This window comes from Rattus norvegicus, chromosome 4 (genome assembly GCF_036323735.1).
Source record: "Rattus norvegicus strain BN/NHsdMcwi chromosome 4, GRCr8, whole genome shotgun sequence".
Taxonomy (NCBI): domain Eukaryota; kingdom Metazoa; phylum Chordata; class Mammalia; order Rodentia; family Muridae; genus Rattus; species Rattus norvegicus.
The window spans coordinates 55,282,278-55,297,540 of record NC_086022.1 but is presented as its reverse complement, the minus strand read 5'-3'; the positions used below and the strand labels follow the sequence as shown (position 1 = coordinate 55,297,540).

The window sequence follows — 15,263 nt, the reverse complement described above, 5'->3', positions numbered from 1 at the left end:
ATATATATCATTTATATATATACATATTCAATATTCTACTGGGTATTTTAAAAATGTAATAAAGCAGTAATAATATTTGATCTGTCAATTACAATGTTTTTATGATTGGCATGCATACAATTATATGATTGGTAAACAATGAGAAACACTGTAGGTCATAATTTCTTGATTTCAAATACTATTTGGAGACTATTTCTAGTACCATTTTTTTCAAAAACCATTGGTATAAATAGATAGAAAACAGTTTTTAGGTCCTGATGCTAGGTATGGTACAGTTGAGGGAAAAGTTCTAATGGCAGCAACACCAAACACATATGACAGTGGTCCAAGTCCTCAGTAGAGAGGCTCAAGCTGTTAGACATGACTTACATCCAGTGCTTGTAGCAAAGAAGGCAGCAATGATTCAGATGAACGCGAGATCAGAGATAATGTAGACTGTAGCTTTCTTAGTTTGTTTCTTCCTGTCTATATACATAGCAAAAAGGACTTTATTCAAAGAAAAGAACGGATTACATGACACTGTCAGAACTCACCTTGTCACTTTGAATGAAGATACTCAAGGGCCATCCTATGTGTTTTCTATAATGAAGACAATAGTAAAAATAAATACTTCATATTGCTGTGGGATGTATATTGTACATATGGATGGATAGGTGGGTGGGTGGATAGATGGTATCATAATTAGTTTTCCATTTCTGTGATAACCATAACCAGAATTAATTTGGGGAAGAAAGGGTTTTAGTTCATCTTAACAGTTTTAGTTCACCATGAATGGAAGTTAGGGCAGAAGCTCAAGCAAAAGGCAGGAGAAGCGGAGACTCTGGAGGAATGTGCCCTACTGGCTGACTCCTCCCAACTCGTTCAAATGCTATGATATATAAGTAGGTAGGTAACAAATGAAAGATGTAGATACAGATGCTGGTTTGAGAGATGACATAATAGAAAGATTAAAATGTTGACTTATTGATCGATGAATGACTGATTGATAGATAATTTGTTCCGAACAGATCTATGAAAATTGATGTTATCCTCTCCCAAGTTTTAATAGAGTTGAAAGAAGTATCAGATAACCCAGAATTGGGAATCAGATGCCATACAAATGGTTGTGAGCCACCATGTTGGTGCTGGGAATTGAACTAAGTACCTCTTGAAGAACAATCAGGGCTCCTAACCAATGAGTTATTTGTCCAGCCCCCTCAAATGTTTCTTAATCGTCACACTATGTATGGAAATCACCAAAACTCTGGAAAGAGAAACTCAGGAAAAAATAGGAACAGTTGAAAATTAGAGAATCTTCTATATCTTGTGTGTAGGTCTATAAGATGTATATAAAAGAGAAAGAACTTTTTTTTTAGTTCTGAACCCCATTTTTTTTATTAACTTGAGTATTTCTTATATACATTTCGAGTGTTATTCCCTTTCCCGGTATCCGGGCAAACATCCCCCTCCCCCCTCCCCTTCCTTATGGGTGTTCCCCTCCCAACCCTCCCCCCATTGCCGCCCTCCCCCCACCAGTCTAGTTCACTGGGGGTTCAGTCTTAGCAGGACCCAGGGCTTCTCCTTCCACTGGTGCTCTTACTAGGATATTCATTGCTACCTATGAGGTCAGAGTCCAGGGTCAGTCCATGTATAGTCTTTAGGTAGTGGCTTAGTCCCTGGAAGCTCTGGTTGCTTAGCATTGTTGTACATATGGGGTCTCGAGCCCCTTCAAGCTCTTCCAGTTCTTTCTCTGATTCCTTCAACGGGGGTCCTATTCTCAGTTCAGTGGTTTGCTGCTGGCATTCGCCTCTGTATTTGCTGTATTCTGGCTGTGTCTCTCAGGAGCGATCTACATCAGGCTCCTGTCGGTCTGCACTTCTTTGCTTCATCCATCTTGTCTAATTGGGTGGCTGTATATGTATGGGCCACATGTGGGGCAGGCTCTGAATGGGTGTTCCTTCAGTCTCTGTTTTAATCTTTGTCTCTCTCTTCCCTGCCAAGGGTATTCTTGTTCCCCTTTTAAAGAAGGAGTGAAGCATTCACATTTTGATAGAAAGAACTTAAAACACCTATCAGACACAGACACAGAAATCCAGGTTGGCGAGAGAGAGAGAGAGAGAGAGAGAGAGAGACAGAGACAGAGACAGAGACAGAGACAGAGAGACAGAGAGAGACAGAGAGAGACAGAGACAGAGAAGTTGGAGACAGAGACACAGAGACAGAGACAGAGAAATTGATTGGAAGCTGAAGAGATATGATTGTTTATGAACTTGATCTAACTTTCAGGGGATTAGGAATTTGAATCCCAGCACCCACCTCAGTGGCTCACATAAGCCTCAGCTCCCTGGAATCCAAAACTCTTCTCTCTGGTCTCCACGGGTACTTATATAAGCATGTATTCATGCAATCAAACTGGCACTCATACAGGTAAGTACATAAATATTAAAAAGTAAATGATCTACAAGACAAAATATTAACCAAGACTCTCCTTTGATACATGTTATATTTCTTCAGTTCAGCTTTCCAAAGATTTTGAAATTAACATCATAGGACTGCCATAGTGTCTCCTAGTGTTTCTTGATTTGCCAGAACTGATTACATCTCTTAAATGGAATTGGTGTACTAAAAACAGATTTTCTCATAATTGTCAAATTATTCATGTGTCCCATCTTTACTCTAAGGATTCACACTGCCAGTAATGAATTATAATCTGCAAATTTCCAGCCGTGGTAAGTACATATCCTCTGTAACAGAAAAAAAGAATCAAACACTTACTACTTTGGAGAACACAAGGTGGAATGTAAAACTGACCATGGATTAGCTGTCTGTTTTCTTCTAACAATTTTTCTTTTGCCAAACCAATTAAGAAAACAAGCTGTAGTTTCAACTCTGAAGCTAAAAGGGAAATAAAAAAAAAAAAGCATTCACAATTTCCCACATGTGTTTTTCTTTTATATACGTAGGAGATGCTCCAAGGATTTAATTATAATAAGACTTTGACATTTGTGCCGTAAATAGGATAGATTAGTTCATGTCTGCCTACCTTCTCTAAACATGGAAAGAAGCTAAAGGATCTAGCAAGGCAGCATGAATCCTGTCCAGCAGTGACAAGATGAGCTTTCTCATACAGATTCTATAATACTCACTTTGCTGACAGCTCCTAGATTCATAAGGCTAACATGCTGTCACTGCTGTTAGAAAATTGAAGTGTCCCAGAGTCATACTGCAAAAATTGACTGATTGCTAAAGAATAGCAGAACGAAAGTAGCTCATGCAATGAAATGTAGGTCCCTGTAAGATTTTATGAATGCACTTCAAACTGCATACTGCTGGTACCTCTAACCACCTGCTCTCATGTTAGTGTTCAGATACTGAAACTGTGAAGCAAGCTAACACAGGTCCTGAACAGGGACTTGACGGGTCCTTTTGGAAAATGATATACGATGGTATGATGTACAGTGGGATACAATAGTCATGCAGATAGCATGGTCAACCTAAATGGGTCACAGAATAGAACTTTAAGTCCTGGATCTGAGAAAAGGGATGGGGTAGGGTGTTAATAAAGATGAGATGGATATAAGGAAACCTGGTGGTGAGAGATAATTATCAGAATACATTGTGTACAGGTATTATTTTTAATAAAAGCTTAAGTGATAGCAAAAAGGGCAGAGACCAAGTGACCAACAAAAATTAAGCTAAATCTTGATTGGATTGCCAGGCAAAAGGGAATCTTTGCAGATTCTCTCTTCATACAGATACTCTCCTCATACGGATTCATAAAACAGAATAGTGAAATTGATTCTTCAGGAAGTATAAACCCCTCAGAATGTTCATACAACATTACAGCCGCTTCATCTGGGAACACACTCTCTTCTCTTAGAATTTTTTATGATTCTTTCAAACACTAGAAATACAGGAAGGAATTCTTTCCAAAATGTAGGGGTTGGGCAGGCTCATTAGGGATCTAAATGCTTAATGATTTTAATATGTGCCTCTCCAGTTTCCTCCACTTCTCCTCCCTGGTACTGTATTAAATCCATTTGTCTTTCTATTCTCAGATCTTATAAACTCTATGAAATGGAATATCTGGTTTTGATGTTCATTATGACGCCCCCAGGGCTTAGTGAAAGGTTTGATGAAAATCAAGAGGACATAAGCATATAGAAAGTAAAGATTAAGAAACTCAAGGAGATCATATACAAAATACCACATGTTCTAACTCAGGAAAGCATTAGAATATTGACAGGATTAAAAACAAGTCTATCAAAGGGCTTGAAACCAGGAAGGTATATTGTGTGTAAACCAAGTATCTAGAAGATAAAATAGCATAGGCGATCCATATAAGAAATACTCAAGTTAATAAAAAAAATAAAATGTAAAAAAAAAAAATCCCTCTACTTAACAAAGTGCTTTAAGCACAAATAAACCCAGAAGCAGGCTGAAAATTTGACGAGTTATTTTGTTATGGATATTTTAAGTTACTCAGTGAAATATTTATTGTGGGTAAGATGTTAAAAATGGAAACACAAGATCAAAGGATAAAAATGGAGATGGCAGAGCAGACAGCTGAGCAGTTAGTGAATAGAATGAAAAGAATGAAAGGCAGAAATAATAAAATTTGGACAAAAACAACTGTTGAAAATTCATTAAGATTAAGAGAGAGTTAAAAACTGAGGAATGGCATGCAAAGGTGATGTCAAAGCTACAGTCCTCAAGATTTAGGGACAGGACAAAGCACAGGGTGTAAGTGAGGCAAGTTGATGCACCTGTCACTAAAGTTCCCAATGAGGGAAAGCAAAAAACAAAAATGGACTCACTTAATATGAATATATCATCCTAAAAATATTCACTGCATCAATCTACTGGAAGAGTACCCCCACAGATTTAGAAAGGTCACCCAGAATAGGCAACATTAATCCGTATCCTCAGCAAGTTCGCTTATTAATTAATTAATGTATTTATTTATTGCTTTTCTCTTTTTTTTTACAGTACAGTCGTTGCCCCACTCCTAGTTCACCCTCTCACAGTTCCTCATCCCATTCTTTCTCCCTCCACACCTTGTCTGTCTCCAGGAGGATGTCCCCACACCACCAGGAGGCTCCCCAACTCCCTGGGGCCTCTCCAGGCTAAGGCACATCTTCTCTCACTGAGAACAGACCATGCAGTCCTCTGCTGAATATGTTTCAGGGACCTTGAACCAGCTAGTGTATGTTGCATGGTTGGTGACTCAGTGTCTGAGAGATCTCAGGGGTCCAGGTTAGTTGAGACTGTACTTCTTCCTGTGGGGTCGCCCTCCTCCTCAGCTTCTTCCAGCCTTCCCCTAATTCAAGCACAGGTTAAGTGTAAATATCTGTCTTTCTCAGTCAGTTGCTTGTTGGGCCACTCAATGGACAGCCATCCTAGGCTCCTGTCTGTACACCATAGCATCAGTAATAGTATCAGGCCTTGGAGACTTACCCTGAGCTGGATCCCAACTTGGACCTGTCACTGGACCTCTTTTTTCCTCAGGCTCTTCTCCATTTTTGTTTCTGCAGTTCTTTCTTTTAGACAGGAACAATTATGGGTCGAAGTATTTGACTGTGGGATGGCAGCCCCATCCCTCCACTTGATTCCCTGTCTTCCTACTGGAGGTGGACTCTACAAGTCCATCTTTCCACTCTTGGGCACTTTATCTAAGGTCCCTTCCCTTTAATTCCTGAAAGTTTCTCACCACCCAGGTTTCTGGTAAATTCTAGACACTTCCCCACCTTCCACCCCCAAGGTTGTATATTTTTATTCATTCTGTTGGCTCTCAGAGCTTCCTTCCTGTCCCATCTATACCTAACTATGCTCTGCTTTTCTGTTTTGCCCTCACCTCTAGATCCCTGCCTCCCTCTTACCCCCTTAACTGCTTTCTTCTCCCGACCCTCCCAGTGGGAATGAAGCATCCTCACTTGGGCCCTTCAGCTTGTTAAGCTTCTTGAGTTCTGTGGATTGTATCCTGGATGTTCTGTACTTTTTTTTGGCTAATATCCATTTATTAGTGAGTACATACCATGAATGTCCTTTTGAGTCTGAGTTACCTCACTTGGGATGGTATTTTCTAGTTCTATCCATTTGCCTGCAAAATTCATGATGTCCTCATTCTTAATTGCTGTGTAGTATTCCATTGTGTAAATGAACCACATTTTCTGTATCCATTCTTCTGTTGTGGGATATCTGGGTTGTTTCCAGCTTCTGACTATCACAGATAAGGCCACTAAGAATATAGTGCAGTATGTGCCAATGTGGCATAGTAGGGCATCTTTTGGGTATGTGCACAAGAGTGGTATAGCTGAGTCTTCAGGTAGACCTATTTCCAATTTGCTGAGGAACGTCCAGATTGATTTCCAGAGTGGTTGTACCATTTTACAATTCAACAAGTATTGACAGATAGGTTGATCAATGGAATAGATTTGAAAACACAGAAATCAAACAACACTCTTATGGACACTTGAGCTTTGACAAAGGAGCTATGACACCAGCTTTGACAAAGGGGGCAGGATAAGGGGGATTTCCTAAACAGAAATCCAATGGCTCAGGCTATAAGAGCAAGAATTGATAAGCAGGACCCCATGAAAGTGAAAAGCTTCTATAAGGCAAAAGACACTGTCAATAGGACAAATATGTAACCTACAGATTGGGAAAAAACTTCACTAATCCCACATCTGATAGAGGGCTAATATCCAAAATACATAAAAGAACTCAATAAGCTAACCTCCAAAAAAACCAAGCAACCCAATAAAAAATGAGGTATAGAGCTAAACAGAGAATTTACAACAGAGAAATTTGAATGGCTAAGAAGCACTTAAAGAAATGTTCAAAGTCCATACTGATCATGGAAATGCAAATCAAAAGAACCCTAAGACTTCACCCTGCACCAATCAGAATGGCTACGATGAAAACCTCAGGTGACAGCACATGTTGGCAAGGATGCGAAGCAAGAGGAAGTTCACACATTTTAACAAGGCAAAAGTTTCTAAGAAAAGAAGCAAATCTAGAATAAAGTGGAATTCAAAATTTTTAACAAATAATACTGATGTTTAAAACATAATGAAAAGAGAAAGTCTAAACCAAGGCTTTACTATTCATAGAGTTTACCCACTGACTAACCTGCAGTGATTCTAGAAATGCTTTCTGCATAAACGTGTATGTGTATGCATTACATAATGACTGGAAGAAAACTATGAAAATAAACTTCTGTGAGTATCTATTTACATAATTACTGGAACTACTATGAAAATAAAATAGCAGTGAGCTTGAAGTCAGATCACTGCAGAAGTTAGATTAAATGAAAGTGGAAACTGAAGTGGTTTGGGCCCACGTAATTTGTACTTTTGCTTTTTCTTTCCTCTCCCACCTTTCAGTTATTATCTGGAAAAGATTTTACTTTCACTAAAGCAAAATCATGTAGAACTTCTGTTGGGGTCATATGCATTCGGAGTTGGTTTTCATCCGAAGATTTACTACTTAACTTACATTATTAATGGGAATTTTATTTAATTGATAAATTAGCATTAAGTGTTTTTCACAGCAAAAATTGGGCCTGCTGTATTGCAGGCTTCAAGATGTTGATTTTTTAACATTTACTTATCTTTTCTTAATGCAGTAGTCTCTAGCCCCTCACCCAGCTTCATTAGCATGGCCTCAGTTATACCCTATTCTCAGCCTTCTCTCTTCTGCTGATTCCAGGTATTTACTTCTGGATTTTTTTTGCTTCTACATTAGTACATAAACAATGTTATTAGGTGTGTCTGCTATACTGATAAATATTTGTTGTTTATTTTCTGTACACTTACATTTGAATCTTAATGTCTTAATTGCTCATGCATTCCAGTTTTCTGCCAGATTTTCAAGTCTCTGTTTTGTCCTCTTTAACAGATATTGTTGGCAGACTGCCTCAAGACCTCTAACTTTTCTCTTTTTCTGCTGCATTTTTACAGGCTAGAATTTACTTCGTATGTGCCTGGAGGAAGATATAGTTATTGTGTGTCATATATCACATTTGTAAAGTTAATTGTGTAAGTAGGCTTGTTTGGGTTGTAAAATGATGTCACCTTCCTCCAGAGGTGATCTGCCGTTTGTTTCTTACAAGCCTTTATACACGCAGGATTACTTTTATCTAGCATCAGAAAATGAGATGTTCCAAAGCTGACACAGGCTCTTTAGTGTCTACTCCATGCCCAGTTCACAGGTCTTTGTAGATTACAGCCTTCGTGGATTCTGTGTCAAAACTGCACATAAAGATTTATCCATCAGATGTGGAGAAAGAGGAACACTCCTCCATTGTTGGTGGGATTGCAGACTGGTACAACCATTCTGGAAATCAGTCTGGAGGTTCCTCAGAAAATTGGACATCGAACTACCTGAGGATCCAGCTATACCTCTCTTGGGCATATACCCAAAAGATGCCCCAACATATAACAAAGACACGTGCTCCACTATGTTCATCGCAGCCTTATTTATAATAGCCAGAAGCTGGAAAGAACCCAGGTGCCCTTCAACAGAGGAATGGATACAGAAAATGTGGTACATCTACACAATAGAGTATTACTCAGCTATCAAAAACAATAACTTTATGAAATTCATAGGCAAATGGATGGAACTGGAAAATATCATCCTGAGTGAGCTAACCCAATCACAGAAAAACACACATGGTATGCACTCATTGATAAGTGGCTATTAGCCCAAATGCTTGAATTACCCTAGATGCACAGAACACATGAAACTCAAGAAGGATGACCAAAATGTGAATGCTTCACTCCTTCTTCAAAAGGGGATAGGCAGGGAATAGGGAGGCAAAGTTTAGAACAGAGGCAGAAGGAACAACCCATTCAGAGCCTGCCCCACATGTGGCCCATACATATACAGCCACCCAATTAGACAAGATGGATGAAGCAACGAAGTGCAGTCCAACAGGAACCGGATGTAGATCTCTCCTGAGAGACACAGCCAGAATATGGCAAATACATAGGCGAATGCCAACAGCAAACCACTGAACTGAGAACGGGACCCCTGTTGAAGGAATCAGAGAAAGGACTGGAAGAGCTTGAAGGGGCTCGAGACCTCATATGAACAACAATGCCAAGCAACCAGAGCTTCCAGGGACTAAGCCACTACCTAAAGACTATACATGGACTGACCCTGGACTCTGACCTCATAGGTAGCAATGAATAGCCTAGTAAGATCACCAGTGGAAGGGGAAGCCCTTGTTCCTGCCGAGACTGAACCTCCAGTGAACGTGATTGTTGAGGTGAGGGTGGTAATGGGGGGAGGATGGGGAGGGGAAGCCCATACAGAATGGGAAGGGGAGGGGTTAGGGGGATGTTGGCCCGGAAACCGGGAAGAGGAATAACAATCGAGATGTAAATAAGAAATACTCAAATTAATAAAGATAAAAAAAAGATTTAACCATCGGGGCCTATCTCACTTCAGTAAATCCTCCCACAGCAATTTAGAATAGAATTAGTTTCTTTTCTGTTGTATTTTGAAGGTAATTATGATCCACAATATAACTACAAAGGTAAAGAAGCTATGACGTTCAGGGGGGAGCAATGGCATTCATATACTCTGCTAAGCTCACAAAGACCCAATCGTGCTGGTTAGTGATGCTCTAAAGCAGGACAGGCAGACCACCCAAGACTCAGAGTGAGTATCTTTAATGAAAAGATGAAATTACAACTGTTTTTTTTAACAAAAAAGGAACACAACTGGGGAAGAAAAAAGTAAGACTTACATAGATATGAACCTTGTGAAGTCCAGTGAAAGCTGGTCTGACTAGATAGACCCACTGATACATGAGTAACATGAATGCTGTATGATTGGATTTAAAGTCCGATCACAGAGAGCTTGTACTAGCTGACATTAACTGCAAATATTCCACAATTTGATATGTTATAGGCCACAGTGAAGAACCTAGTATTATTGTTCTGTTAAATGGAAAATATCAAACTACCTCCTCTATTCTTCTCTTTATGTAGACAGACTAGTGCATCTCTCAACCCTCAGCGAGGAAGTGTCTTTTCTTTTCTTTTTTACAATAGAAGGCAAAACAATTGGTCAGGATACAAAGACAGAGAGAGTGGGTGGCTTACTAATATATGGAATATCTAGATCTTATCCCTCTTTCCAAAGCTCAGGGTTCAATGCAGAAGAGGAGACAGAAATATTCTAAGAGTCAGAAGCAGTAGACATCTGTAGCACAACATTAGTTACGTGATATGATGGGTCCTCTGCACACATGAAGTAACACATCCTATGACATCATGAGTAAAGCCTGCATAAGATCGAGAAAGCTAAAACTCCCACCACCATCTGAGAATCTACAGGCAATGGACAACTGCTAGAGAAAAGATAGCAAGCCTTCCTTAGGCGTATGGTCACTGAAAGACTCTCCAGGTTCCACTAGATGGGTCTTTTTTTTTTTAAGAGGAAGAAAATGACAGGAAGTTTGGAGAGAAAATTAATTGGGTTTCAGGGAAAGAGTTGGAGAAGAGGAAATGGGAAGTGGATTTGATTAAAACATATTATATGCATGAATGCGCTTTACTCAGACAAAAGGATGTATTCATAGTCACAAATACCATTAACAGACTCAAAAGGAAATCCTAAAATTATTTATAATTCTACCACACTGAAAAGCCTATTTTGGAAAGAGTATGTTGTAAAAATGCATAAAATATGAAAGATATACAAGCATTATGAAAAGGAAGTGCAAAGATTTTTACATACTCAGATTCATCCATGAAATCACTTAAAATGGATAAAAATAATGGAGCCCAAATTACCTGTCATTTTATATAAGTCATACTGCTAAAACTGAAGAAACTGAACATTTCATTTTTAAGGCTATATGGTATTTCAGATTGTAATGCATAGTGGTGCAATCGTACAAAGAGAAATTGATAATAATTACTAGAATTACACAAAGCTGTGGTATAACAATCTAACATAAATATAGTTTTTTCTCATATATACTTGCACAGGTAAAATGATAGACATGTAAAACCTTATTTATTGCACTTTATGTCAAATAGCAAAAGTTATCATTTATAATCTCAAAGTATGCACCAATATGAGACAAATAACAAGATCTTATATTATTGTTTCTACTTTTATAGGTATATGATGAACTTAAAATTCTTATTTTAGTATATATTAGTATTATAAAATTACAATCATGAACACTGTACACTACACTTTTAGAAATAGCATAAAAGAACATAAATGTTATTACAGCAGAAAGCACAGTATGTAAGAGCATAAATCTATGTTCCATTTTTCCAGGATTCCCATAGGGATAGAAAGAAGAATTTTGTCAAGAAAAGATGATAGTAAGAATGAGGGAAAGTGAGACACTGGTGGAGTCTCTCTCCAACAATGACTTCCTTTGGGGATGAACAGCAATGTGGAAAGTGTAAGCTGAATAAACCCTTTCCTCCCCAATTTGTTCTTGTTCATAATGTTTTATACAGGACCAGAAACCCTGACTAAGATACTACACATGATGTTTTTCCAAAATCATATTATTAACATATTTTAAAACTTGCAACCATTTAACTCAAATTTTAAATATTCTCATTAAAATACGAGTGTGTCAAATTGGTACTACATGATTGTGGGCAAACTTTGAATTAACAATGATATCTAATGTCAGGTACTTAGCTCATGCCATTTTATGAAAACTTTGTGCATAATAGCCAGTTAATCCTACATTAACCCTGTGATAGAAGCTTAATTAATAGAACAGGCAGCTGAAGAAGACATTGAATTGGTTATCCAAAGTAGAGGGTCCACGTGAATCAGGTCACTCTTGATGCTTAATATAAGCACTATGTGTGTGTGTGTGTGTGTGTGTGTGTGTGTGTGTGTGTGTGTGTGTAATGTGTGTTTTGATAAAAAGAACAGAGGACTGAAAGTCGCAGTGAATAGGAGATTAACATTTCTCTCTAAATACTTTTATACTGTCTCAAAGTTTTAACATATGTGTATGCTACACTATAACTTGGGACAAAGACAGACAGACAGTGCAAAGAACAGAAAGCATTTTCTCTGAACGTATGTTATTTATGTTCCAATTAACAAAAAATATCAAATGAAGAAGTGGAGTGAAGGCTCAAACATCAATGTCTCAATCTTGCACACAAAGAAAATAGACTCATCTAAAGCCTAAATAATTATGCATTTTATGATATAAATGCATATCATTAAGTGATAGATTTAAAACATTCTATAACATACAGCATATTTTACGTCCTTTATTTTGAATTATTTTATAAATTAACTCATTATCAGGAACTGTTTCAGATGCAGCCCTTCTGTGATGTTACCTGAGATTCCTACCAGCTGGGGAAAGGGAGGCTGATATAGAGACAGAAATGGCTACTTCCTATAACTAGGCAGGACTTTCAGAGGAGGCAGGGAGACATTGACCCACCTAAAAAAACTTCAACCCAAAATTTGTCCTGCCTATAAGATGCACAGGGATAAAGACAGAGCAGAGACAAAGGAAATGGCCAATCAATGATTGCCCCAGCTTGAGACCCATCCCATGTGAGAGAGCCAGGCCCTGACACTATCAATGATTCTACTCTGTTATGCTTACTGTAGAGAGCAGCGCGGCGAAACAAAGATGGCGCCGACATCCAGCCTTGTCTGGATATAAACGACTTACTGCGCATGCGCAGGCTTGTCCCCTTGCTAGGGCTCCCTCTAGTGGTGAACAGCGGTACTGCACATGTGCGGTTTATGCACCAGGTGTTAGTTGACCGTTAATATGCTAATGAGGTGATTCATTCTCCGCCAATCCCTGGAGGACAAGTAGTGGGGTGATCCAAGCCCCACCAATCCCTGAGAGATAATTAGCATACTGTTGTCTATATAAGCCGAGCGATTTTGCTGCTCGGGGTCCCTGTTCAAGAGAGCTGTAACACTAAGAGAGCTGTAACACTAAGAAGAGCTGTAACACAGTAAAGGCTTGTTCGCAGAAGAATCCTGTTGCCACGCGTCCTTCTTACTGGCAGGACATTAGGCGCACGACACTTACAGACAGGAACTTAGTTAAATGTCTCCGGAAAGACATCACCCAACAGTGGATGGAAACACATGCAGAGACCCACAGCCAAACATCAGGAAGAGCTCAGGGAGTCTTGTGGAAGAGTGGCGGGCTAGAATTGAGCAAGCTGAAAGGAACAAGGCCACAAAAGACCTACAGTATCAATTAATCTGGGCCCACAGGTCCAGACTGAACCACTAACCAAAGAGCAGGCAGGAGCTGGACCTAGCACCCCACCCCCATATTTGTAGCAAATATCCAACTTGGTCTTCATGTGGGTCCCATAACAACTGGAGCTGGGACTGTCTCTGATTCTCTTGCCTACCATTGGTTTCCCATAACCTACCTGGACCGCAGGGTTAGGCCTCAGTTGGAAAAGAGGCGCCCAGTCCTGCTGAGACTAGACGTCCCAGAATGAAGTGGTATGTAAGAGGGACTTTCCTTTTTCTGAGGAGAACTGGAAGGGGTAATTGGGGGTTAGAGTGTTTGTAAGGGCAGGCCTGAGAGGATAGGAGGAAGGGGGCTGTGATTGGAATGTAATGTGAATAAAATATAATCTATGTAAAATAAAATAAAGAACAAAGGAACCCCTTCTGTAATGTGTGCTTGGCAGTCACTTTACTGGTAAAATAATTGTACGGTGCTTTATTTATATATACTGATCTATGTATTGAATGTCTTTGAAACTGCACTTACCTATCTATCATCATAATCAAAACTCAAAGTCCTTCAAGATGAAATCAGAAGAGAATCTCATCATATTCATAACTTTAGTGATGGGGTTTCATGATGTGCTAACAATGCAAGAAATTGTTTCATTTGTGAGAGAAAACTCCTGTAAGTAGGATGCGCTATTTGTATGTTTCAGAATGAGTTTTTAAATATTCTATCTGAATTAGGAGAAATGACAGAGGCATTGTTTGTAGCAATTGTTTGCTGTTACATTGTCTTCAGCTAAATCAGATTCCAAAAATAATAAAAATTCATATTCTAAAAAAAATGGCTTAGGCTAGGACGGGCAGTTTTTTTTTTTTCTATTGAGATAAGCAAAGGAAGGCAGACAACTAGAAACAAGAAAAACAATCTCTACAACTATTTTGTATAAATATGTATTCAATACAAAAAGTTTACCATTGGGAGATAAAGGGTCATTATGACTGACTTAGCACAATAAAGCCTACCTTGCTTTCTCCCATTCACCAGCCCAATGAAGACAATTTGATAAATGTTCACAATAATAAAAATGCTGCATGAAGGCTGAATGGCTTACTGAAAATAAAACATAGCATAAATGGCTGATGTTTTTAGGTCAAGGACCTCTTAAGCAGAATTGCAGAGTCAGTTCCAAAGCATCTCTTTTTCCAAAGAGACACTGAGCTCTCATCTACCAAATTCTCTGTCAAAACCTTGAGATACAATTCTCTCAAGTAACTTCTTTTTGGTGAAAGTGAGCCAAATGAACTACTATTTTTAACTAACTTTTGTTGTACCTTATCTGATGGGACTGGAGACAATGGCATAGTTAAGACTTGAGTTACCTATGTCTAGGTAGGAAGACTTTGTCAAAGAACACATCATTGAGCTGAGAGCTCAAGGATAGCAAGTTGCTTATGGAGAGCAGGAAATACAACATTACAAACAGAAGAGAAACAAACCTCTTGAAGATGGACAAAAATCACAATGTGTTTGTGGAAGAAGAAATGCAACTAATTCATTAGACCATGGGATCAGAGGAAAATGCTGTGAATGCTGTAAGTCACACATAGAAGTTTGTATGTGTGTGTGCATATGTGTGTATGTATATATGTATGTATGTGTATATATACACCAGATAATATAACTACAGATAACTGTAAGATTTTGAATTTTATAGACTTCAAGAATTCAATGAAGTATCTGTTCTAGAAATATCTAGTTCATAACTTTAAAAGTATAATAAGTATAGCAAGTAATGACACTATTTACTTGGATGGATTGTATAAATTATCATGAAGTAGGAGAGTTCTGAAAATGTGAGAAGGATTGATAATACGATGGGAGACTAAAATAGAGATGCCTCAGGTAAACCACTGACTTCTAACACCTTTGCATAATAAGCACTGAATTTAAGTTTCTTAACTCAAAATTCTGTGTGTCCATTATGATTTTGTAGTTTGTGGCTATTGGACAGTTTTTTCAAGGACAGAATACAGGCCAGTTGGTACCTGAGTGA

The 15,263-nt window shown here is 38.6% G+C and overlaps 1 long non-coding RNA gene across 5 annotated transcripts in view; it reads right to left on the bottom strand.

Moving 5' to 3' along the window:
- The window catches only part of LOC108350678 (uncharacterized), a 39,236-nt gene extending 25,934 nt beyond the window's left edge, over positions 1–13,302 (bottom strand). The window contains exons 1-2 of one of the 5 annotated variants that reach the window (XR_005503495.2): positions 12,671–13,302; positions 534–579 (exon numbers count right to left, since the gene is read on the bottom strand). This is a non-coding gene — a long non-coding RNA (uncharacterized LOC108350678). Of the gene's footprint in view, positions 1–533; positions 580–2,754; positions 11,097–12,601 lie in introns of those variants that run through there. The other 4 variants (XR_005503496.2, XR_005503492.2, XR_005503493.2 and 1 more) reach the window with 4 other exon arrangements.
- Positions 13,303–15,263: the final 1,961 nt, after the last annotated feature.